The 27,873-nt window shown below is 43.9% G+C and overlaps 1 pseudogene; it reads right to left on the bottom strand.

Annotated features, from left to right (window-relative positions):
- Positions 1-6,670: 6,670 nt before the first annotated feature.
- LOC119921316 overlaps positions 6,671-27,873 on the bottom strand; it is a 39,598-nt pseudogene continuing 18,395 nt past the window's right edge.

The raw sequence follows: 27,873 nt of genomic DNA, 5'->3' as shown, positions 1-27,873 counted from the left end.
ATTGATTCATAGTCACAACTCTCCTTTGGGCCTAGGAAGACCAATGTGCTGCCATTTGTCCCCTTCACACCACTCACGGACGAAGACTGTCCTTTGCTTTGAGCTGCTGTTGCTATTTTTGTGTCTGATATTCATTCAATCTTATTTACTGAGTGCTTACTGTGTGCAGAGCACTTTACTAAGCGCTTGGGAAGTACAAGTCGGGAACATACAGAGATAGTCCCTATCCAACAACGAGCGCACAGTCTAGAAGGGGGAGTATGTGTTGAATGTATCCATTTTACTTAGATAACCTCAATCAACTGCCCTCAATAAAATAAACTATAATTTATGTCTTGTGGGATAGGATTTTAGTAGATTAGAAATATGCTGTTAACACAAGCATTATACTTGCCATAAACAATAGGACATTGGGTAATTCACAGCCTACTAAATTTCCACCGGTTGTATTTTTAATAAATTCTTCAAATTCTTATATAATCCCTAACCTGCTAAACAGAAAATTATCCCAAGTTAACATAAACATTTATTTGAACTGAAAAAAAAATCTTATTTTATAGATTAATTTACATTTCCAAAATGTGACTGGAATTTTAATAAATTAAATAGATTAAACCATCTGGCCTAGACAATACTTCAGCATAATGCGTTTCCAGGGCCACACTCAAATTTTTACCCATGGGCGTAGATAGATTTCCAAAAAGAAAGATTTCCAATGTAAGTTTATGAGTGTAACAGATGCTCATTCTGGCTGTTAGGTAATGATATCTGAAAATCTTTCATTTTGCCTCTGAGAGGAAAATCCAAAGATACAAGTCCTCTTCAGCTAGAAAAAGTAGCAAGTGATCTTAATATTGCATGATGCAATAAAATCTAATGGAAACAAAGACAATTTCTAATCAATTCATCAGGGAATTCTCAACAGGCCTCAAAGTTCATAATTAACATTAAATGTCATGATTAAAGGTCAGGAAAATATGGACAGTTCAACTCAGGAGATGTAATTCCACATGACCCTTTTTCAGGCCCTTCCACTGGCCTCAGTGGTCCTGCTGGAATTTTCACCTTCAGGGTACTTCTAGTAGATGAAGTCCATTGGGCCTGCTGCACTGATATAAAGTAAAACTCATATAGGAAATTTAAATTTAATAGGTTTTATTCATTAACAGCCTAATAGATTCTAAACACAATGTTAAACTTTTCTGCATTTATCTTTCCCATTAATACCATTATCTTATCTTATTAATACCCTTGTTCTTTGATTTTACCTAATGAATATCTAGAGTCAGATAAAAGGAATTTATACATTTTATTTGAAAAAGACATTGTTGAAGTTATTTTGCTGCACCACCTCTTCTGCTACTACTGATTCCCTTGAAGAACCAATAGCTTTCTATATTCTTCAAGGAAAATGAAATAACATAAACTTTTCTCTCCCTATGCCCCTCTGCATCACAATCTGCCCCCAAATTTCCAAAACACTCCCCTATTTACCCATTGCTGGTTCAAGTTTAAAATTAAAAAAAACTTTCAAAAGACTGTAGGGAGACCCTTACTTGCACTGGACTTGGAATAATCAATTACAGGTTTTCACAAAATGGTGTTGTTGTGCTTTACAAGGACTCCCAATCCCAATATTCCCATTTACCACAAAAATGGGAGTTGTCCATCTACTTCAATCCGACATGGGTCAGAGGAGAGTGAATCCCAAATCTGTATTTTGCATCTGGGTTAAGAGAAGTTTGTGTTTGGGCACAGGGAGCCTAGGTGACCCTCTGGAACATCTAAAACAGCGGGCCAAATTGCAAAAGGATGGACATGGGAGTCAGGGGACCAAGGTCCCAGATATGCCAAATGTCTGCCATGGGGCAGGGATTCAATACCTGTTCTCTCTTTTCCCTCGGACTGTGAGATTTAAGTCAGACAAGGACTGCATCCGACCCGATTATATGGAAGCTACCCCAGCGCTTGATACATTGTTTGGCACATAGCAAGCACTTACCAAATAGCACAATTATTATTATTATCTCAATACTGGTCATCTTGAGAGTTTGAGAAGCCAAGCCCATTGTGGGCAGGAATTGTCTCTCTTGGTTGCTCAATTGTACTTTCTATTCACTTAGTACAGTACTCTGCACACATTAAGCACTCAATCAATACGATTGAATGAATGAAATAATTACTTGAATTTCACAAATAGTGCTCATGGACAGTAGGTTTAAGAGAAGGAGATGCGTGCCCTGGTGGAGAGAGCACAGCGCTGGGAGTCAGGAGGACCTGACTTTTAATCCCAATTTCACCACTATTTGGCTGTGTGACCTTGAGCAAGTCATTTCACTTCTCTGAGCCTCAGTGTTCTCATCTGTAATATGGGGATTAAGACTGTAAACCCCACAGGGGACAGGGACCATGTCCAACCTGATTAGCTTGTATCTACCCCAGTGCTTAGTACAGTGCCTGGCACATAGTATGCACTTAACAAATTCCATAAAAAAGAAAAGGATTGATCCTTTTTCCATAATAATAATAATAATAATAATAATAATGACATTTGTTAAGCACTTACTATGTGCAAAGCACTGTTCTAAGCGCTGGGGCGATACAAGGTGATCAGGTTGTCCCACGTGGGGCTCACAGTCTTCATCCCCATTTTATTCATTCATTCATTCAATCGCATTTATTGAGTGCATAATGTGTGCAGAGCACTGTACTAAGCGCTTACAGATGAGGGAACTGAGGCTCAGAGAAGTTAAGTGACTTGACTAAGGTCACACAGCTGACAAGTGGCAGAGCTGAGATTAGAACCCATGACCTCTGAATTCCAAGCCCATGCTCTTTCCACTGAGCCACACTGCTTCCTAGAGACAATTGTGGTTGAAAAAAATGTACAGTTAGCTCTTTGGAATCTCTTTCTCACTCAGACTTTAATCTCTAAAATGTAACTGATGGCATAAGGGAGATCCTGAGTTTCCAAATATCCTCTCTGCTGAGGCCCTCTCTGCAGTGGGCCAAGAACTTTTAGGCCTGTTTTTTGGTATTATGGAGCCAGGCTTTTACCCAAGGTTGGGGGCAAAGAGTGGGAAAACATGGAATGGAGATGGAACGAAAGTGAGGGTAAAGGATGAAGGAAAAGGAAAAACCCAAGACATCATTCAAATTTGACACTTTTTTATACTTGGTTTTAGTAAATCTTTAAAAACAATGAATCAGGACACTTTTTTTTAAAAGACCAACTACAATGCTCTGTACAGTGGTAACAATCATAAAAAAATGTGCATCTCAAAATAGTTACAAGTAATTACAGTCTTTTGAGTACATATTAATTCCTCAGCTTCTGGTGGGTCCCCAGTAAAAAAAAAAGTCCAGAGTATGTTAAATACACAAGTGCTACACAGTAGTTTGGACAACTCAGAACTTGGATCTTTGAGGCAATCAACATCAGTAACCAAGACTGTCAGAATGAACAGACTAAGGCACAGCAAAGTATTTTAAAATGAAAGTATTTTTCTTTTCTTTTGTCCTATGTTGAAACACACCTCACCAGCTGCACACAAGACAAACTGAAGCCTCTGACCGAGCCTCAGTACAGGCTCTAAGCCTGGCGGCTGGTGTCAGAATCTCACCGACGCTCTGGAGATAGAGCACACCAAACTATCAGCACAGAGCTGGGAGGACGGAAACCTTATTTCGTGCCAGTGCCAATTCACGCCCAGTTCCTTAGGGACAAATGTCTGTCTGTCTCCCATACCCGTTTGCCTCAGCCAAGCGGATTCAAGTTTGAGGCTACCATTTTGCTCTCTAAATTCAGGCATGAGTGACCTAAAATAATAAAACGGCTTTGCTGATTGCATTGCTCAAATCCTTTCAAGGACAACGATTTCCCTGACAGCAGATTTTGTAAACTCACATGAATCGTTAGTAAAGAGAAGTCCAGGCTCCTTGCCCATGAAACCCTGTATCGTTTTTATTAATAATTTTAATTCTCATCCCTCTTCTACAGTAGAGTTAAAATCCACTCCTATAGGACATGAGGCCTTGGGGGATATAGATAAAAATCTCTGTTACTCTTCGACAGCCCTCTAGAGTAATTATAGGATTAGCCACCTGACGGCGTTCCAATGGGTCAGAAATGACGTCAGGAACTGAGTCTGCGCTGCCAGCCACTGTTTCCCAAGCCTGTACTAGGAGGAAGGGAGGAGTTCTGAGAACAATGTGTTTAAATTTTTCTGAAAGACTTGAAGGGGAATGGCTTTTCCTCTCATTTCCCTGCAGAGATGCCACCGTGGTTTTAGAGATGGAGTCTGCATTTCCAACAGAAGAAGAGATTTGTTGGAAGTGTAAACTGAGGTTGGATAAAGGACCAGGATGGACTAGATAAGTGCCGGGGACCGGAAGCCAGGTCCTTTACCACGAGACTAGACGGTGTTCACCTGAAATGGTGAACTCCATCCCCTCGACTAGATGAAACCAATGGGAATCTCTTTGACTTATCAAGGATTTATGACAGCCTGAGAACAAATGGGCTTTACCCACACATCCCTTCCTAAATTTGCTTAGGCCCCAGTCACGTTTGGGGTTATGGGGACAGAAAGTTCCTCTGACTTCCACGTGGAAAAGCTCCTGACAGGCTACAACGGGGTTAATCTCCCATCAGACACCGGCAGAAGGGGCGGGGGCGATGAGCAGGGCTCACATGTTAGCCAGTTTATTAGGCATCCAGGTCCACGACCTTGACTTAGATATGGCAGGAAACAGGCCTGCCTTAGGAGAGAGTGGAAAATTCAACAAAGTGCAATTTCCATTTGGGTGTGGGGAACAAGTATTCCCCCAGCACCAACACATAACCTCTACCTCTGCGTTTTAACCCTTTCTGTACCTTAAAGGAAAAAAAAAAACCAGACCACCTGTGAGCCTTATTCAGTGCTGCCACCCACCATGATTCCTCCTCTGTTCCAGGACTACTAGTTTCATTCTCCAGTTTTGGATCCAAGAATCCCTGTTTTGTTTTTGGGTGGAAGTACCAGGAGGCAAGCTCCCTGAACTCAGTGGTCATGGGAGGACTTTGGGACTGTACCCCACTTTCAATGGGACACATCTGTCTGAAGTTTATAGCAGATCGGGTTAGGCGTATTAAGGAGAACAACTACAGAACTGAAGAGGCTTTCACCTTGCCTTCACAAGCCCTTAAATACTTCATGTCTATTCACGAGTATAAACTCAAAACATCTTCACAAAACAACTCGGACCTTAACCAGAAAAGTTTACAAGTACTCCTTCCATTCTAATGTCTTAAGACGTTTCCAGTTTTGTGTCCCAATAAAATAGAACCCACACTAGTTGTTGAATCCTTGGAAAATATACACCGAAAACAAAACAAACAAAAACTGTTGACTTAAAAACAGGTCAAAGTAAATACAGCAGCAGTACACGGATTAAGACTTTCAAAAAATAATTACATCGATACAAATTACAACATTTTCTATACCTTCAGTCGGATACACAAGTATGAAAGATTAAGGGGTTTGGTATATACAGTAGATATCTGTATGCGTCAAGATCGGTAAGAGACTAAAAAGCCAGTTGACCCCCATGGGGCCAGTTGGACACAGATGCTTAAACTGAAGTTTTCACAGACCCACCTGTCCATTTGAAAATAAATAAATAAATAAAAGAGTCACAAACACATTCACATATACCCACACATATATGGGGACAACAGACACACAAACATACAACATGTCTACCTGAGTACAAACTCTACTAAAAAACATAGAGGATTCATTAATCACTAAATCACAGATTACAACTTTAAATAATCCTTCTTACAATACACAGAAATAACAGAAAGGGTAGGGAGCGTGGAAGGAAGATCATGTCACTATGGGGTAGCTCTTCCCCTTCTTCTCACCAAAGCTCAAAGTGATATCTGCAGTCCACTCCATCCTTACTTGCAAGCTGGAAGAGATGAAGGCTTGCCAGAAATCAGGTGAGCAGAAAGGGGTGTAACACAACAAATGGGAAGGAGGGAGAGGTTAGCCTCCTCAACAAAGGGAACCAGAATGTTATTAAGAAGGCTAAGTCTTTATGCTAAGCTAAGTCTTTAAATATACTGTATATCCCAATTAGAAGATTCCATACAAAAATATGCATTTATATCTCTACCGATTTTTGCCTATGGAAGCATGATTAGGAAAGACACGTGTCCAGATGTAAAATCCCCTCGAAGGAGGTACCATGTACCCACGCCCAGTGCTATTAACAACCACAATTATGCATATGTTCCATCAGCTACATTTTAAGATACAGTAGGTAAAAATGGACCACATTATACTTTAAATATATTCATCCTAACATGACCCTGGTTTCAGTATGTAGACTTAGTGAACAGCCAGATTTGTAGCTTTGCGTTTTAATGCCAATCTTCCACTTTTCAACTTTTGCTTGATAAATGCTGCTTTTAATATTTAATAGTTTCAGTGCACGGAATTCATTTTAATAAACCTATTAAATTGTCTCCGGTAAAGGGTGAAAGTTCAGTCATCAGAAACAAAAGGAGGAATTGCTTATTCATTCAGATTTGACATTTTGTTTAAAGCCACCATTGTCAAAACAAATCACCAATTATTCATAAAGGCACTAGAAGAGAAAGAGAAAATGTATTGTGAATTACTCACATTTTCACTGTGAAATCCCTTATTGTCCACTCCAGAAGAACAATTTCAGATGTCATTGCCACAGTTATTTCTCTGTAGTTCTGGGCCTGTTTGGAAGGCCAGTACTTACATTTTGTCTAAAACAAAATTAAAAATAAAACAGAGGTGATGTGTTGGAGAAATGCAAATGCATCCCATGCAACTTTTCACAACACTGAAAACTGATTTACCACTTCATTTACCAGAGCACATTAGTACAATGTTTTGCACACAGTAAGTGTTCAGTAAATACCACCGAGGTATGTACATATCTGTAATTTATTTATTTTTATTAATGCCTCTCTCTCCTTCTAGAATGTAACTCATTGGTAAGGAATGTGTCTTTATTGTTATTTTGTACTCTCCCTAGCACTTAGTACTGTGCTTTACATACAATAAGCTCTCAGTAAACATGATTGAATGAATTAATGAATGAATATGTACAGGATAAAGCATGGTAAAGGCTGTTCTACTGTACAATTCTAGATTGCCTTACTACACAAAGACAAAATGCAAAGGATAAAACAGAAAGAAACACTACACTCTTTAATTTGTGTGACATTAGTCAAGTCACTTGACTTCTCTTTACCTCAGTTAACTCATTTGTAAAATGAGGATTAAGCCTGTGAGCCCCATGTGGGACAAGGACTGTACCCAAACTGATTAGCTTGTATCTACCCCAGCACTTAGTACAGTGCCTGGCACATAGTGAGCACTTAACAAATACCAATAAATTTATATATGGCACTCTGAGAAGGAAATGTAGGGCTAAAATGGAATCTTACACCCTATTTTCACTTTTCTGAGTAAATATATTAGTTCATTGCAACCTATGAATCCAACAGTTCCAATCCATCAGCACAACAGTGGAGTTTGCAAAAGCAAGAAAGGGATGCATCCAAACTGCTGCCCCACTTATCATATCCCACCTTGACTACTGCAGCAACCTCTTCACTGTCCTCCCCACCTCCTGTCTCTCCCCTCTCAAGTCCAAGTGCATTAAAAAACTCCCCAAAAGCCCCACAGTCCACACTCCCCACTCTTCAAAACTCTCAAATACTTGCCCATCCACTTCCAAGTCAAACGCAAATTCCTTACTGTAGGCTTTCAGGCAGTCAATCAGCTCTCCTCCTCCTTCCAACCCACATCCTACCTCTGGCCTGGAACTCCCTCACCCTTCAGATCTGACAGTCCACCCCTCTCCCCACCCTCAAAACCCCCGACCTAAAATCCCATCTCCGCCACTAAGCCAGCCCTTACTAAGCCATACTTTCCCCTTTCTGTCCTCCCCTCTGTCTTAACTACACACTTGGCTGTGTACTGTTTAAGCACATTCACACTCACAACCCAGTCTTACAGTATTTAGGTAAACATCCTCATACTATTTCCCCTGTCCATAATTTATTTTCACCTCTGTCTCCCCCATGGACTGAAAACTCTCTTATGGGCAAGATTCACATCTATCAACTCTGTATTTAGCACAGTGCTCTGCACACAGTAAGCACTCATAAATACCATTGCTTGAGTCATTCATTGGATGGTTAATTGCTTTCTTCATTTGGGGTCTGGGTTGTCACATTAGTTCATTCATTCATTCAATCATATTAATGGAGTGCTTAATGTGTGCAGGGCACTGTACTAAGAGCTTGGGAAGTACAAGTTAGCAACATATAGAGACAGTCCCTACCCAACAACGGGCTCACAGTCTAGAAGGGGGAGACAGACAACAGAACAAAACATGTGGACAGGTGTCAAGTCATCAGAATAAATAGAAATAAAGCTAGATGTACATCTTTAACAAAATAAATTGAATAGTAAATATGTACAAGTAAAATACATAGAGTAATAAATCTGTACAAACATATACAGGTGCTGTGGGGAGTGGAAGGAGGTAGGGCGGGTGGGATGGGGAGGAGGAGAGGAAAAATGAGGCTCAGTCCGGGAAGGCCTCCTAGAGGAGGTGAGCTCTCAGAAGAGCTTTGAAGGGAGGAAGAGAGCTAGTTTGGTGGATGTGTGGAGGGAGGGCATTCCAGGCCCAGGGGCCGGAGGTGGACGGTGGGACAGATGAGAATGAGGCACAGTGAGGAGGTTAGCAGCAGAGGAGTGGAGGGTGTAGGCTGGGCTGTAGAAGGAGAGAAAGGAGGTGAGGTAGGAGGGGGCGAGGTGACGGAGAGCTCTGAAGCTGAGAATGAGGAGTTTTTGCTTGATGTGTAGGTTGACTGGAAGCCATTGGAGATTTTTGAGGAGGGGAGTAACATGCCCAGAGTGTTTCTGCACAAAGATGATCTGGGCAGCAGTGAGAAATATAGACTGAAGTGAGGAGAGATAGGAGGATGAGAGATCAGAGAGGAGGTTGATGCAGTAATCCAGTCGGGATAGGATGAGAGATTGAACCAGCAAGATAGCGGTTTGGATGAAGAGGAAAGGGCAGATCTTGGTGATGTTGCGGAGGTCAGACCATGGAAACGGTTGGGCTATGGTAAAAAGTTAGGCTAGGGGAAAAGATTAGGCTAGGGGAAAATGTTAGGCTAGGGGAAAGGTTAGGCTAGGGGAAAACGTTTGGCTAAGGGAAAAGGTTGGACTAGGAGAAAAGGTTAGGCTAGGGAAACAATTTAGGCTGGGGTAAAAAGTTCCACTGAGCCACGCTGCTTCTCTAGCATTGAATACAGTGTCTGGTACATAGTAAGCACTTAATAAATGTCACAACTGTTATTACTATTATTACCTGTTTTTCCACCTACTTGGATGATGAACCTCATGCAGGACAGGGACTGTGTCATACCTAATTAGCCTGTACCCAACACAGCCCTTAGTACAGTGTTTGGCACATAGTAAGCACTTAACAAATGCCATAAAAAGACAGTGATCATTTAGCAAATACCACAATTATTATTATACATGCATTAGAAAAATAATATAAATTTAGTGTACACCCATTAGAAAAATGATTAAAACACTATGATCTAAAGTTTAGCCTGAAGATAGGCAACATGACAACTGTACATGGCAAACCCAGGATAACTAAAGTATAATTCTGTTACTGACATGCTACAAAATCAATCAATCCTATTTATTAAGCTCTTGCTGTGTGCAGAGCACTGTGCTAAGTGCATGGGGGAATACGATATAATGATATAACAGACTCATTCCCTGCCCATATCGACATATTCTTCAACAAAGCAAACGGAGGTGAAGAAGTACAAACCCAAATCAAGAAAGCCAGCATAACCTTTGTGGGAGTGAGTTGCCTCTTTGGTATTAATAATAATTGTGGTATTTCTTTCATGCTTAGTGTTTTCCAGGCATCATATTAAGCCATGGGGTGGATACACAGAAATTACATTGGACACATGTGGGCATTTGTCCCATGTGGGGCTCGCAGTCTCAATCCCCATTTTACAGATGAGATAAATGAGGCCCAGAGAAGTGAAGCGACTTGCCCAAGGTCACACAGTAGAAAAGTGGCAGAGCCGGGGTCAGAACCCAGGTCCTTCTGACTCCCAGGTCAGAGCTCTATCCACTAGGCCACACTGCTTCTCATTAAGCTTCAAACTAAAATGAATGTCTAGAGGAAAGTGGCAGGACCTAGTGGATAGGGCAGGGTTCTTGGAGTTGGGAGATTTGGGTTCTAATCCCTGATCTTCCACTTCTTTGCTGTGTGACCTTGGACAAGTCACTTAATAATTCTGTGTCTTAGCTTCCTCATCAGAAAAAAGAGGATGAAATACCTGTTCTTCCTCCTTCTTAGACTGAGAGTCCTATGTGGGACAGGGGCTGTGTCCGATCTGATTATCTTGTATCGAACTGAACACTCAGCACGGTGCTTGGGACATAGCGTCAAACAATCGGTGATATTTATTGAACACTTACTGTGGGCACAGCGCTGTGCTAAACACACGGGCGAGTACAAGACAACAGGGAAGCACCCTTGTATAGTGGAAAGAGCACTCTCCTGGGAGTCAGAAGCACCTGAGTTTTAATAGAGGCTCTACCACTTGTCTGCTGTGTGACTTTGGGCAAGTCACTTAAGTTCTCTGTGCCTCAGTTCCCCCATCTGTAAAATGGGGCTGAAGACTGTGATCCCCATGTGGGACGGGGATTTTGCCTGACCTGATTAGCTTGCATCTACCCCAGCGCTTAGACCATTGCTTGACCCATAATAAGCACTTAACAAATACCTCCATAAACATCATCATCATCAAGTGCTTAACAAGTACATCAAAACAACCCCCAAAACACAGAGTTATCAGACACATTCCCTACTCACAGTAAGGAACATGGCCTAGTGGACAGAGAACAGGCTTGGGAGTAAGGAGGACCTGGGTTCTAATCACCACTCTACCACTGGTCTGCTTTATGACCCAGGGTAAGTCACCTCACTTTTCTATTCCTCAGTTCTCTCATCTATAAAATGGAGATTAAGACTCTGAGTCCCAGGTGGGACAGGACCTGTGTTTAACGAAATTACCTTGTATCTACCCAATACCCAGTATAGTGCCTGGCACATAGTAAGCACTTAAATACCACAATCTTTATTATTATTACTTAGTAAACATCATCTTTATTAATCACCAACAATAAGATTGTGGAAAGACCTCAGTCGGCCAGCTTTCAAGCACTGCTTGACATGCCATACCCTCACTGGCCCCCAGATGGCAGGAGAACGTTTCATTCTCAAATAATTGCTAATAGTCAACTGGAGTAAGAGGGCAAAATAAAAGTTTCAAAGATGAAAGAGAGCACAGCTGGCAACAAAGGAACAAAATGGAGTAGTTGGTGGGCAGCTAGGAAACAGCAATACACAGCAAACATTCCTGAAATGCAGAATTCAACCATGGCTGGCTCTGTTCAGACATGGGCTTCATTCAAGAAAGGAATCAGCCTAGAAACTAAATAGAAATAATAAAATACGTTAAGGCCAAGTGCTGCCTCAAAGCAGTGATGTCCTTCACCCTGGGTACTGTAGGGGAAAAGTGTTAGTGAATCAATTACCATTTAACATGGCCCTTAGAACATAAATTTATTAAGCACTTTTCTGAGTGCAGAGAACTGTACTAAGTTGTTTGCTCACAATGTCCTGACTTTCTCACTTACGTATAAAAAACCTAAGGCACAGAGGCAATTTCCCCAAATTAATATGGTGAATTAATTGCAGAATCACATATTGAACAATCAACCACTGAGTTTACCTTCTGGCTCTGCCTATTAAGCCATACTGTGTCCACTGGCAGTGAACAAAATAAAATATAGTTGTTAGATGACTAATGCTCCTTAGTATTTACTTGTCTCAGTAAGCAGGAGCTTTATTTAATCCTTTTCTCATTACTTAAAATGCAAGAAAAAAGACATCATGTTACTATCCCAGAGGAGACATCTATTCTGATTTAAGGCAATCATGCAAATATTCAAAAAAAATCCAGATTTCCCCCTGCCCATCTATCACACTTAGAGAAAAGGCCAAGAAATCAGCAGTTTTTTCCTGCACATGTGGCACCAAATGCATCTCACTTAATAAGTGAATAGATCTGACATTAATTACGTAGAGGAAATAAGAAATGACTATGTGGAATAATGCCAATAAAGGCATTAGTCACAGTGTCTATAATAATTTTTCTTCTTAAACTGTGTAAACCAATGTGCTGAAAAGATCATGTCACGAATAGTGGAAATGGTGAGTGAAGGAGAGAATGCATGAAAATCAGGTTTCAGGAACACTAGGTCCCCTCATCCAGCATTCCAATTATGGATCCCTGGCTAGCAAGAACTAATGGAAAGAGTGCAGGCCTGGTAGTCAAAGGACTTGGGTTCTAATCCTAGCTCCTCCATAAACTTGCTATATGAATTTGGGCAAGTCACTTCACTTCTGTATTCCCTCAGTTTCTTCACTTGCAAACAGCTGTTTCAATACCTTTTCTCCCTTCTACTGAGACTGTAATCCCTTAGAGGAGCCTGATTACCTTTATCTATCTCCATGCTTACTACAGTGGTTGGCACATAGAAAGCCCTTAATAAATGCTGTGGTGTATGAAGGCACGGACTCCGGCTAGGGTTAGCACAAAATCGTTTATTGGGTTAAGCAGCAAGGCTTTTATATCTTTCAGTCACATTCTGCATTTTTCCATGTTCCTGTGTTTAACACAGCAATTCTGTAACCTTCAAAGCCAGTAACAAGTAACACCCGTCTATGCAAGGCTGTAGGGCTGATAACAAGTAACTCTTGCCTGTACAAGGCTGTGATAACAGAGACCAGCCTTTTGGCCACAGCTCTCCTCTCGGTTCCTTGTTTACTTGGCCCTGCTGTTCCCCACCTCTCCCCCTCCTTTGTTTATGACTATACCATTAATGAGCAACGCAAGGGAAATATAAAGGTAAGATTGTTATGTAGTGCATCTAAAGAAGAGAAACAATTCCCATACCAAACATTGGTCAGGTTAATACAGTAATTGTGGTTGCAGCGGCTTATGGTAGTCGCTTGTGCCATCGCAAAGACGTAGGGATGGGAGGTGCAAATCATAACTGTGTAGCGTTAGCAGTATGATTAGACAAGGTAAGATTCCATAAGGTACGATTAATAAACACGAAGCCTAAACACCAAATTCCCGTATGCAATGAGGAGGTGGTCTTGTTGGTGGAAATATAAAACTGTAAAAGAGGCCCAGCCAACCCACCGCCTTGCCAGAATACAATGTGATTATGGATGCCGAACCCAACCGAGTGGTTGCTCGCCGGGTCCCACAAAACCCCATGAGGGCCCCAGTCCAAAATAGTTCCCGTAGTTCCATTGACGCTAACAGGATCAGTACTGAGCCCACGACATGGCTGCCAGTTTATCCGTGCATTGTTTGCGAGTGGGTCCTCCGTACAACGGGGCAAGTCGGGGGTATATAGCCCCACTTCCGTCAGGTTCTGGAGAGATGATGTTCCAGACACATCTGGGATGCTTATTAATGTGTAATTCTCTGTTCCACGTTTGTCCCTCACTATCAGCTATTTCTGAGGCGACACCAGAATACAGCCGATGTCGCTGTCATTATTAGTTGTCAGACAAAGGGGTGGAAGGTCAGTTACAAACTCAGTATTGTTGAGAGCTAAAAAACTGGTATTATTAGGCCCTCCGTCTATCGCCGGGGGCATCCATACCCCACCTATCCATTCAGTGTCATTATTCCCGATAGGTGGTGTAGGATCCCACCAGGTTATAGGTTTGAAGATGGGTGGATCAAGAATACGTGCCCAGTAAAGACCATTCCCCGTGACAGGCAAGCAAAGACTTCCCATCAGGCTCCAGATTATAAACATTCTCAATGTGTTGAGCCCCGTATCAGGGGGCGCCACCCGAATCTTTGCCATCCTGGTGGCCCTCCACAGATTGTGGTATCCTCGTCTTGAAGGGCTTGACACAACGCGCCAGGAGCCAGTAGGGGCCGGAAGGCAGAGAAACACAGACGTACCCACGGCCCCAGGTGATCAGAGGTACAGGTCCTTGCCACTGTTCCGACCCAAGAGGTCTATAGTACACACGGGGCCATTCGGGCCACGTAGTGTCTCGTCCAAAGTGGCGCTGTGCTGGCGTAAGGACAAGTCAGACAAGGTTAAAAAATTTAAAACGTATGTAGCCTTGTATAACCGTTGCTGGGGAGTCATTCCCGTGGGATTCCCCCTCTTTTGCTTAAACAACAAAGCTTTAAGCGTGTGGTGCATCCGTTCCACAATGGCTTGCCCAGTAGGGGAGTAAGGGATACCAGTAACATGGCTCACCCCCCAATCCTGGAGAAAGACTTGTACCGTACGAGAGACACAGGCGGGACCATTATCAGTTTTAACAGTAACCGGGACCCCCATGATGGCAAAAGAGTGCAACCAATGTCGAACCACATCACGAGCCTTTTCACCTGCATGGGCGGTGGCCACAACAATATATGAGAAGGAATCAACAGTAACATGAACATAACGCATTCTGCCAAATTCGGCCACATGAGTGACATCGGATTGCCAAATGTCATTGGATCGAAGGCCGCGGGGATTTACCCCTACAGGAATAGGTACTGAGGACAGTTGCTGACAATCAGGACAAGCGCGAACAATATCCCGCGCTTGTTGAATAGTCAGCGAAAATTGTTTGCGCAGAGACTGCACATTCTGGTGGAAGAACTAGTGTGAAAGCTGCACCTGAGTCAACAGATTTGGCTGTACTACATGCATTGTTAAAGCACCCGCTACAGCATTGCCCTCGGCCAGCAGGCCAGGCAGTGCCGTATGTGATCTGATATGGAAGACAAAATATGGGTGAGACCTTTGTGTTAACAGGCACTATAATCGCAGAAGCAAATGGAATTAGAGGCAATTCTCCACTTCCTTAATAAAGGCCCCTTCCAGGCGTTGGACTATACCCGAGATGTACGCAGAGTCTATTATCAGATTCAGAGCTTCTGATGCAAATAGTTCAAAGGCGCGCACAGCAGCGGCCAATTCCACAATATGAGTTGATCCCTGTACTTGGAAGATGTCTGATTCCCAAGCATCCGAGGCACCTTTCCAGAAGACTACCGCCTTTCCTGTCTTTCCGGACCCATCTACAAAGACTGTAGGTGCCTTAGGCAGCGGAACATGTGAAAGCAGAGTCCGAGGTTGTACAGGTATTTGAGGTAGCGATTGGAACAGTCTATGCCTCGGCAGGGTATAGACAATTGTTCCCAAAGAATCTACAAGGGCAACCTGCAGAACAAGGCTTTGGGAGAGTCTTTGCCTTGTGCAGTAGGGGGTCCAGGGCCTTTCTGCAATCAACATTGGCATTTTCAATTGCCAATTGACACAATAACAACTGCTGAACCTCCTCCGAATCAATCTGACGCTGTATGGCAGTTTGGAGCCTATCCAGAAATGTACCGTAAGGCTCCTGAGCACCCTGACGGACGGCAGCAAAAGAGGTCTCCCGCCGACCTGCATCAGGGACTTGTCTCAGCGCCTTCAAGGTTAAAGAGGCGGCCTGGGTAAGGGCCACCCTGTTCAGATGGACCTGTGCCTGGGGCATGGCATATTGCCCCTGTCCTACCAACTCGTCCACCCCAAGAGGGACCCCATTACCGACATTCTCCATAACCTGCAGGGCCACAGCTTCCCGATACTCAGAGTACCACACAGAATACTGTGCCGGGCTGAGCAATAAATGCAACAAAGTGCGCCAGTCATGGGGTGTCATCACTTATGATTCAGAGACAGCCACTATTAGATTCATTGTGTAGGCCGACTGTAACCCATAATCGTGAATACTTTTCCACAACTACTTAAGTCATAAGGGAGAGAGTCATACTGAGCCGGCCGCCCGGGAAGATACAGCACCGGCATCGCTTGCAGTAGCTGTCCATCCCCTCAGCGCAATGCCTCCTGCCGGCAGCCCGAATGGGCTCTGGTATAGGCAGGCTGCGCCGTAGCAGGCACAGCATATACATACGGCAGCGCAGCAGACAAAGGGGGAGCAAGGGGGGGGGGGGAGGGGGAACGATCGACGAACGGGATACTGCCTGCAGGCACTGGGTCTGCAAAATGTCCTTTGCTGTGGGTGCGGCAGCAGCCGTCGTTGTAAGAGGGGCCAAAGGCGGGTATAAATCAGATCCCTCCTTCTGGTCTGCAGTCCCAGAGTCAGAAGGATCTCCAGAGTCATTATGATCCTGGTCCCGATACAAGTCTTCGGGATCCGGAACAGCAGCGTACATCGGCTCCAATTCTTCTGTTGGAGGCAAAACTTCAACGGACAGGGGGTCCTCCTGATCATTCCCTGCCCACAAGTTGCGCGCCGCCGGCGCCTCTTGCAACATCCGTTCAGTGGTATGCAGCGCCCGCAGCGCCGTAAAAACAGTTTTCCATGTAGTCAGTACCCCTTTGGGGAGGGGCTGGGACAAGCTTTCACGAGTCTGTAGCTCCTGGCCCACCTTTTGCCATAAGGTAAGATCATAAGAACCACCTTCAGGGAACCATGTACAATGATCCCGAATGCATACTAATAACTGAACCAGTGGTATGGGTTGCACCTTAAACCCTTGCTCGTTTAAAATACGTTGCAAAATCTCATGCTGCAACTTCTGCTCTCTTGTGGCTGATTGCCCCATGCTGTCAATTCTTCCGTGACTGCTCACCTGTCTGTCCTGCGGATGGTGATGTCCTGGTAATTGCCCGAATCTTTTATGAATTCATATCCTCTGTCCAGCCGCGGGTACACCACCGGATCATAAGTTCAGATCTGTATTCCCGATTCGGGAGCTATTTGTGGTGTATAAAGGCACGGACTCTGGCTAGGGTAAACACAAAATCGTTTATTGGGTTAAGCAGCAAGACTTTTATATCTTTCGGTCACATTCTGTATTTTTCCATGTTCTCGTGTTTATAACTAACACAGCAATTCTGTAACCTTCAAAGCCAGTAACAAGTAACACCCGTCTATGCAAGGCCGTAGGGCCGATAACAAGTAACTCTTGTCTGTACAAGGCTGTGATAACAGAGACCAGCCTTTTGGCCACAGCTCTCCTCTCGGTTCCTTGTTTACTTGGTCTTGCTGTTCCCCACAAAATGCCACAATTATTAGGTAAGGGTAATTCTCAATACCGCGCTTACTTTGTTTCCATTAATTTAATATCAGTTTCCAGTGCCAACCTTACAGTAATCTCTCCATGAATAAAACAATGTTATTTCATTATGAGATGAATACACAAGAGATTTGTTGTTCTCGTGGCACAAAGGCCATCTCCAAACATTAGCTTTACTGGAAACTCAGTATAGATGAACGCTTCTTACAAGAACGCTTCTTACAACTCTTCTTGAAGAGTTAACTTCCAGAGTGCATATGCAGTCATTAGAGTTCAAAATAAAAGAGTACCATGACCCCGCCATCTTTAAACCCCAGGATACTGCATTTACCTCCAGTAAGAAACAATGAGAATGATAAACTTTTTAAATGTGAATTTTTCCAATTTTTACTTGGAAGTTTAAAAATAAAAATGACCTAATTGCAGAAAATGCATTTTCTTTTTTAAGCTACTGTACCTTTCACAGACCAGGGAAAATGGCCCATAACCCACAGAATAGTGCTGTAGACTGTGGAAACCAATGGGCCAATGTTAGGTTTCCTGGGGGGGGGGGGGTTAATGGTATTTGCTAAGCCCTGACTATGTACCAAGCACTGTTCTAAGCGCTGGGGTAGATAGAAGATAAACAAGTTGTCCTATGTGGGGCTCACAGTCTTAATCCCCATTTTACAGATGAGGCAACTGAGGCACAGAGAAGTTAAGTGACTTGACCAAGGTCACACAGCAGGCAATAATAATAATAATGATGACATTTATTAAGCGCTTACTATGTGCAAAGCACTGTTCTAAGCTCTGGGGAGCTTACAAGGTGATCAGGTTGTCCCATGGGGGGCTCATAGTCTTAACCCCCATTTTCCAGATGAGGGAACTGGGGCCCTGAGAAGTGAAGTGACTTGCCCAAAGTCACACAGCTGACAGTTGGTGGAGCTGGGATTTGAACCCATGACCTCTGACTCCAAAGCCTGGGCTCTTTCCACTGATCCACGCTGCTTCTCTTGATGGAGCTGTGATTAGAACCCACATTCTCTGACTCCCAAGCTCCTGCTCTTTCCACTAAGCCATGCTGTTTAACAGTCAGTCAATAGCATTTATTGAGTGATTTCTGAGTGCAGAGCACTATACAAAACGCTAAGGCGAGTGCATTCTAATACTAAATGTTGTCATGGGAACTCAGAGACCCACATCACTGACCCAATCACCTCTGACCACTCTGGCTCCGTGGGTTTTGGGGAGATGGGGATGACCTTCTGGCCAACTTATACATAGGTCTTCAGGGCTCTGTAGCAGGCGGGGGCAAAGCCACACCCATGACACACTGGGAATAGCGGTACCACAGGCCTCGAACCATGTCCCCAAATATCAACTTCAACATCAATGGTATTTATTGAGCACTTACTATGTGCAGAGCACTCTACTAAGCAGTTGGGAGAGTACAACAGAGTTGGCAGACATTTTCCCTCCCCACAATGAGCTTACAGTTTAGAGGGGGAGATAAACACTAATGTAAATAATTTACCATACAGAATTTAAAGATATATATATATATATATATATATAAGGACTGTGGGGTTGAGAGTGGGGCAAACATCTAATGCCGAAAAGTCACAGATCTAAGTACACAGATTCATTCATTCATTAATTCATTCATTCATTCAATCACATTTATTGAGCACTTACTGCGTGAAGAGCACTGCACTAAGTGCTTGGAAAGTACAATTCAGCAGATTCATTCATTCATTTCATTCAATCGTATTTATTGAGCGGTTACTGTGTGCAGAGCACTGTACTAAGAGCTTGGGAAGTATAAGTTGGTAACATATACAGACGATCCCTACCCAACAGCGGGCTCGCAGTCTAGAAGGGGGAGACAGACAACAAAACAAAATATATTAACAAAATAAAATAAATAGAAGGGAGAGGGAGAGAAATATATGGCCTAATTGGGGATGGCCTTTTCGAGGAGATGAGACTTTCTCTGATTCCATACAAGTAGAGCAAGGCAGCAGGGAAGTATCATGAATTTACAGCACTGTAGTTTGAACTCCTGGGTGGCAAAGGTTACTCAAGTTAAAAAAGGAAATTAATTTTTTTTTAAAAGACACTCACCCTGCCCTGTTCAACACATTTGGTTAACATAACGATGGAATATAAATTTTTCTCCCAGACCACAGGCCAGAAATCATCTAATGTGTTAGTTAAGGGTCCTTGGGTGGCAATAAAATCCTTCTTCGAGTGGTATCCCTTAAAAGAAAAATTAATTCAGTTTTAGACTATGATAGGCATATTTTTTAAATATTATGCAACAAACAGTTATATCAATTACACAAAGTGTCCTACGGGCATGTAGTTTTCATTAATATAGTCATCTGGCATATGGTTTTGAATCAAAAGCTTCACCTGAGAAATGTCATCTGCAATATAAAAAGAAAATGCTTACAGAATGGAATTACTACAAAAAGTGAAGTAGAAGTAATGAAACTGTAGCACTGTGAATCAGAGATTTTGCCCACTTTCTTTAAGAATTTATGGGCTATTATTCAGAGTATATAATGTGACTTTTCTTGTTAACAAAAGGATTTTGATTTTTTCATGTACAGGAAACCCGCAAAATACCAACAGGTACCTTCTAAACACATACATACTGAGTCAAAGTAATAACCAAAAATGTATCACATAGACCTAAAAGTTAGAAACCTAATCCTAGCTGGAAATCTTATACTGATAGTTGATCATATCAAACATACAGTAGGACGTCAATCATCAGAACTGAATCCAAAGCCGGTTCAAGGAAGAGTTAGGCTGGATCTGTGATGACCTGATGTGTGGGATTGGCTCCCGGGGCTTCAGTGCCTCCGGGCAGTGCTTTTGGATAAAAGCTTTAGGTTTGCAATGATCAGGAATTGTACGTTTCTCTCTATACTTTTGGGCAGGGGACATTCCAATCAACTCCGGCATAGTGTACTCTCCCAAGCCTTTAGAACAGTGGCCTTGTGGAAAAACCATGTTCCAGGGATTATGAGGACCTCGATTCTCATTCCAGCTCTGCCACGTGCCTGCTGGGTGACTTTGGGCAAGTCACTTAAATTTTCTGTGCCTCAGTTTCCTGAACTGTAAAATGGGGATTCAATATGTGTTCTCCCTCCTATTGTGAGTCCCATGTGGGACAGAAACTTTGTGACATGATTATCTTGTATCTACCCCAGGGCTTAGAACGGCACCTGACACATAATAAGCACTTTGGACATACCATTATTATCAGTACAGTGCTCCACACACAGCAAACACTCAAAAAATATGTTTTATTGATTCATTGATTGAAAGGGAGGGCATGCAAGCTAGTGAGTTGAGGGCAGAGAACGGGGAAGTCCGGGGAGGTGGGGGGGTTACACTGCTACATTACCCTCACAGCATCATCATCATCATCATCATCATCATCATCATCATCATCAATAGTATGCGTTGAGTTCGTTGAGTGCTTTAACGATTTTAACCCCTTCCTCACCTTCCTTCTCTCCTTTTCCATGCCCACTCTGATCCTCGGAGACTTCAATATCCACATGGATATACCTGGTGACTCCTCTGCCGCCCGCTTTCTATCTCTCCTTGACACTGTCAACCTCTTGCTCCACCCCACCTCACCCATTCACCAACTTGGTCACACCCTCGACCTCATCATCTCCTACCACTGTACTGTCTCCACCCTCACCAACTCTGAAATCCCTCTCTCTGATCATAACCTTCTCACCTGCTTCGTCACTCACACTCCTTTCCCCTGTAAATATATATTACTTCCTCAAAGAGACCTCCACTCTCTTGACCCCGTCCATCTTTCTGAGCGCCTCACACCCCACCTCGCCTCGCCTCACCTCCCTAGCCTCTCTTTCCTGTCTATCCAATCTTGATGATCAGATTACTGCTTTCAACTCTACCCTCTCTACTCAGCTTGACTCGCTTGCTCCCCTTTTCCTTCGAACTCTCGTACCAGTAACCCACAGCCCTGGATCACTGCCACTGTCTGCCTCCTTCGCTCTTATGTTCGATCTGTTGAACACTGCTGGCAAAAGCCTAAACACCATGCCAACCTCGTTCACTTCAAGTGTATCCTTTCCTGCCTTAACTCTGCCCTCTCCTCTGCCAGACAAATCTATTTCTCCTCCCTTATTGACACCCATGCCCATCATCCCCGTCAGCTCATCCATACATTTAAATCCCTTCTCAGGCCCCCTGTTCCTCCCCATCCTCCTTCCCTCACCCATAAGGATCTGGCCTCCTACTTCACTAACAAAAAATCCATCAGGTCTGAGCTCCCCAAAGTCACTCCCCCCCCTTCTCCAAACCCCCGGCTCTCAACCCTCTCCGCTACTCTCCCAACCTTCCCAGCAGTATCCTCAGATGAGATCTCCTCCGTCCTCTCGAGTGCTACTCTGGCCATCTGTGCTTCTGACTCCATTCCCTCTCATCTTATGAAATCTCTCGCTCTGTCCCTTCTCCCCTCCTTAACTTCCATCTTAACCGCTCAGTCTCCACTGGTTCTTTTCCCTCTGCCTTCAAACATTCCCACGTCTCTCCCATCCTAAAAAAAAACCCTCTCTTGACCCCACCTCACCTTCTAGTTATAGCACTATCTCCTTCTTACCATTCCTTTCCAAACTCTTTGAACGAATTGTCTACATGCGGTGCCTCGAATTCCTCAATGACAACTCTCTCCTCGACTCCCTCCAGTCTGGCTTCTGTCCCCTACATTCCACGGAAACTGCCCTTTCAAAGGTCACCATTAACCTACTGCTTGCGAACTCCAACGGCTCCTACTGTATCTTAATCCTCCTCGACCTCTCAGCTGCTTTCGACACTGTGGACCAAGCCCTTCTTCTCAACACGTAATCCAACCTTGGCTTCACAGTCTCTGTCCTCTCCTAGTTCTCCTCATCTCTCCAGCCGTTCATTCTCAGTCTCTTTTGCTGGCTCAACTCCTCCCCCTCCCATCACCTTACTATAGGGGTTCCTCAAATGTCAGTTCTTGGTCCCCTTCTGTTCTCCATCTATACTCACTCGCTTGGTGACCTCATTCGCTCCCACGGCTTCAGCTATCATCTCTACGCTGATGACACCCAAACCTACATCTCTGCCCCTGCTCTCTGTCCCTCCCTCCAGGCTCGCATCTCTTCCTGCCTTCAGGACATCTCCATTAGGATGTCTGCCTGCCATCTAAAACTCAACATGTCTAAGACTGAACTCCTTATATTCCCTACCAAACCGTGCCCTCTCCCTGACTCCCAACAGAGGGAACATCACTGTTGACGGCACTACCATCCTTCGCGTCTCACAAGCCTGCAACCTTGGTGTCATCCTCGACTCTGCTCTCTCGTTCACCCCTCACATCCAATCCGTCACCAAAACCTGCCAGTCTCACCTCCTTAACATCGCCAAGATCTGCCCTTTCCTCTCCATCCAAACCTCTACCCTGCTCGTTTAATCTCCCATCTTATCCCGACTGGATTACTGCATCAGCCTCCTCTCCGATCTCCAATCCTCCTGTCTCTTCCCACTTCAATCCATACTTCACGCCACTGCCCGGATGGCCTTTGTGCAGAAACGCTCTGGGCATGTTACACCCCTCCTCAAAAATCTCCAGTGGCTACCAATCAATCTGTGCATGAGGCAGAAACTCCTCACCCTCGGCTTCAAGGCTCTCCATCACCTTGCCCCCTCCTACCTCACCTCCCTTCTCTCCTTCTACAGTCCATCCCACACCCTCCACTCCTCTGCCCCTAATCTCCTCACTGTGCTTCGTTCTCGCCTGTCCCACCATCGACCCCCGGCCCGCGTCATCCCCCTGGCCTGGAATGCTCTCCCTCCGCACATCCACCAAGCAAGCTCTCTTCCTCCCTTCAAAGCCCTACTGAGAGCTCAGCTCCTCCAGGAGGCCTTCCCAGACTGAGCCCCCTCCTTCCTCTCCCCCTCCCCATCTCCCCGCCTTACCTCCTTCTCCTCCCCACAGCAACCGTATGTATGTATATATGTTTGTACATATTTATTACTCTATTTATTTTACTTGTACATATTTATTCTATTTATTTCATTTTGTTTATATGTTTTGTTTTGTTGTCTGTCTGCCCCTTCTAGATTGTGAGCCCACTGTTGGGTAGGGACCGTCTCTATATGTTGCCAACTTGTACTTCCAAAGCGCTTAGTACAGTGCTCTGCACACAGTAAGAGCTCAATAAATACCATTGAGTGAATGAATGAATGCTTACCATTGATTAATTGACTGATTAATATACTGCACTAAGCATTGGGAAAATATACATGGATGAAAAGTATACATATCCCCTGATCCCACAACTTAACCTCTGAGAAAATTTTTATAAACTTCTGGTGTGTTCAGATAATTATTCCACATATCAATAATTATAATACGTTTAGAAGATGCTACGGTTGCTTATTAGTCTATGCATTTACCAGTTAAAAAACCCCACCAAGATAATTTTGACCAAGCAAAGGAAATAACGTATATGTCAGAACATTATTATATTTGTTTTTCCCCTAGTCTCAGTCAAATCCCGCTGCATATTTGGGTTGATCAACTCCAACGAGCTTTAGATCCTAAATGTTCATTTAAACGATGCTCATAATACTGCTTTCCAAACTGGGCTTACACACCATATCTGTGGCTAACGCTTGAACACAGTCATCCTCAACAAGTCACTCACACAAACCCCAAAACACCTCTTAAATGACTTCCCCAGCTAAACAGGTTTTTTTAATAATAACAATAATTGCTGTTCGTCTTAACTGATCGATGCCTTTGGTGGGGGAGGATATACTCCTCTCCCAACTGCTGCTGCCTTCAAGATATTTTTCTATTCTGAGAGAGAGTGAAGGAGAGGACAACAGGAGTGGACAAAAGAAGGAAAGAATGCAAGTTTCCTTTGAGCTGCTGACAGGGAATATATCTACTAACTCTGCCACATTGTATTATACCGAGAACTTACTACAGTGCTCTGCACACAATGAGTGCTCAATAAATATGAATGATTGATTCACAATGATAGTACCAATGGTAACAGTATCAGTTTGTGTAAGCACAGCTGGTAAGACGAACATATAACTAAATAATTGACAATGCCTTCAGCATTGTGGACATACAGTGGTTATACTTTGTCAGATTGTTCTAATAGCTACCCACAGAGCCTACTGCTGTTTTCATTTATTTATTCAATGCTACAGTCTTGCCAATCCTTTACTTTAAGACAGTTACCCCATTTACAACTACACAATGTTAATCAGTAAGATTTCTTTAAGGTATAGATGATCTTAATGTTTACAATTAGAGTGAGATTGGTATTTATTTTCTTTCTACATATTAGTTTGCTACACCTGTCTAATCCCAACCCTCAATTCCCAAACAAGAATTCATTATCTATCGAGGCATTTCTAACACCCCCCAACAAAAAAGTCCCTAAAGTTTAAGTTCCTTAAGGAACACATACTTCATACTCTTCTGCAAATCCACAGTTGGAGTACACCTGCTGTTTCTAGGAGTAGGATTCAAAATTTTCCACTTTAACGTTGATCCATAAAGATCAAGCTACTTTTTAGCATTTCATTTAACATACCAAAATTCAGCATGGGAATAAAACAAGACACAATATTTTGAAAATATGAATAAGTTCACTTACTTTTTTGGTCTGACATAAAAAAGGAGAGAAAAACAAAAAGTCAATCATTGTAGTTTGGTATTTTGGTTTAAATCCAGTCATAAGCCAAGTTGTAGAAGTATATTTTTCTCATAAAAAAGTGGCTCATAAAATACTTGAAAAACAATACATTCTAGAGAATAAAAAACAAATTCATTATGCATTGACTACATAATCCATTGATGCATTTATCAAATTTATGACTGGCCATGCCATAGCACACCTGGGTGGGGCAATTCTCAATGGCAGGCATCCTTGGAACTATTTGAATTTAATAATAATAATGATATTTTGAAGCACTTACTATCTGCCAAGCACTGTATTAAGCGCTGGGGTGAATACAAAAAGATTGAGTTGGAAACAGTCCCTGTTCTATGTGGGGCTCATAGCCTCAATCCCTATCCTTAACCTATCCCTCAATCCATGCCAAAGGAATGTCATTTATTCAATCGTACTTACTGAGTGCTGCATGCAAAGCACTGTACTATGCACTTGGCCCAGTTCAATATCACAATGAATAGACTCATTCCCTGACCATGAATCCCACTGTAGTACTTTCCCATATCTGACACTACATTCAAAAACACGTGTCCATGTGTACAACCATTCATTCCGACATTTCACTCCCTATCCAAAACCGTTCCCATTGTTAGAAAACATTGCTTAATAGTGCTCTCGCCAAAACATGTGAAATCAAGTCCAATTGCAAAACTTAATTTTCATCCCCCCACCATCAGACACACACGCACACACACACACACACACACACACACACACACCACTACAAAGCCCTACTAAAAATCACACCCTCTCAAGAGGCCTTCCCTACCTAAACCCTCATTTTTCCTACTAATCCTTCCTTCAATCAACCAGTGGTATTTATTGAGTGTTTACTGTGTGCTGAGCACTTTAGTAAACTGAAGCATAGGGATTCAAAACTCTTAAGCGCTTAATAATGATAATAATAATAATAATAATAACGAGTTGTCTACAAGCACTGCCTCGAGTTCCTCAACACCAACTCTCTCCTCGACCCTCTCCAGTCTGGCTTCCATCCCCTACATTCCATGGAAACTGCCCTCTCAAAGGTCATCAGCATCAGCCTTCTCTCTGATCTCCCATCCTCGTGTCTCTCTCCACTTCAATCCACACTTCATGCTGCTGCCCGGATTATCTTTGTCCAGAAACGCTCTGGGCATATTACTCCCCTCCTCAAAAATCTCCAGTGGCTACCAATCAATCTGCGCATCAGGCAGAAACTCCTCATCCTGGGCTTCAAGGCTCTCCATCACCTCGCCCCTTCCTACCTCACCTCCTTCTCTCCTTCTACAGCCCAGCCCACACCCTCCGCTCCTCCACCACTAATCTCCTCACCGTACCTCGTTCTCGCCTGTCTCGCCATCGACCCCCGGCCCACGTCATCCCCCGGGCCTGGAATGCCCTCCCTCTGCCCATCCGCCAAGCTAGCTCTCTTCCTCCCTTCAAGGCCTGCTGAGAGCTCACCTCCTCCAGGAGGCCTACCCAGACTGAGCCCCTTCCTTCCTCTCCCCCTCGTCCCCCTCTCCATCCCCCCATTTTACCTCCTTCCCTTCCCCACAGCACCTGCATATATGTATATATGTTTATACATAGTTATTACTCTATTTATTCATTTATTTTCCTTGTACATATCTATTCTATTTATTTTATTTTGTTAGTATGTTTGGTTTTGTTCTCTGTCTCCCCCTTTTAGACTGTGAGCCCACTGTTGGGTAGGGACTGTCTCTATATGTTGCCAATTTGTACTTCCCAAGCGCATAGTACAGTGCTCTGCACGTAGTAAGTGCTCAATAAATACGATTGATGATTGATGAAAGGTCACCAATGACCTCCTGCTTGCCAAATCCAACGGCTTATACTCTATCCTACTCCTCCTCGACCTCTCAGGTGCCCTCGACACCGTGGACCACTCCCTTCTCCTCAACACACTATCCGACCTTGGCTTCACAGACTCCGTCCTCTCCTGGTTCTCCTCTTATCTCTCTGGTCATTCATTCTCAATCTCTTTAGCAGGCTCCTCCTCCCCCTCCCATCCCCTTACTGTGGGGGTTCCCCAAGGTCCAGTGCTTGGTCTGCTTCTGTTCTCGATCTACACTCACTCCCTTGGTGACCTCATTCGCTCCCACGGCTTCAACTATCATCTCTATGCTGATAACACCCAGATCTACATCTCTGCCCCTGCTCTCTCCCCCTCTCTCCAGGCTCGCATCTCCTTCTGCCTTCGGGACATCTCCATCTGGATGTCTGCCCGCCACCTAAAACTCAACATGTCGAAGACTGAACTCCTTGTCTTCCTTCCCAAATCCTGCCTCTCCCTGACTTTCCCATCTCTGTTGACGGCATTACCATCCTTCCCATCTCACAAGCCCACATCCTTGGTGTCATCCTCGACTCCGCTCTTTCATTCACCCCTCACATCCAAGCCGTCACCAAAACCTGCCGGTCTCAGCTCCGCAACATTGCCAAGATCTGCCCTTTCCTCTCCATCCAAACCGCTACCCTGCTAGTTCAAGCTCTCATCCTATCCCAACTGGACTACTGCATCAGCCGTCTCTCTGATCTCCCATCCTCGTGTCTCTCCCCACTTCAATCCATACTTCATGCTGCTCCCCGGATTGTCTTTGTCCAGAAATGCTCTGGGCATGTTACTCCCCTCCTCAAAAATCTCCAGTGGCTACCAATCAATCTGCACATCGGGCAGAAATTCCTCACCCTCGGCCTCAAGACTCTCCATCACCTTGCCCCCTCCTACCTCACCTCCCTTCTCTCCTTCTACAGCCCAGCCCGCACCCTCCGCTCCTCTGCTGCTAATCTCCTCACCATGCCTCGTTCTCGCCTGTCCCACCATCGACCCCCGGCCCCCGG

The sequence above is a fragment of the Tachyglossus aculeatus genome (genome assembly GCF_015852505.1).
Source record: "Tachyglossus aculeatus isolate mTacAcu1 chromosome 12 unlocalized genomic scaffold, mTacAcu1.pri SUPER_6_unloc_2, whole genome shotgun sequence".
In the NCBI taxonomy this organism is placed as follows: Eukaryota; Metazoa; Chordata; class Mammalia; order Monotremata; family Tachyglossidae; genus Tachyglossus; species Tachyglossus aculeatus.
Note: the sequence above shows the minus strand (reverse complement) of the source record. Positions and strands in the feature narration are given on the sequence as shown.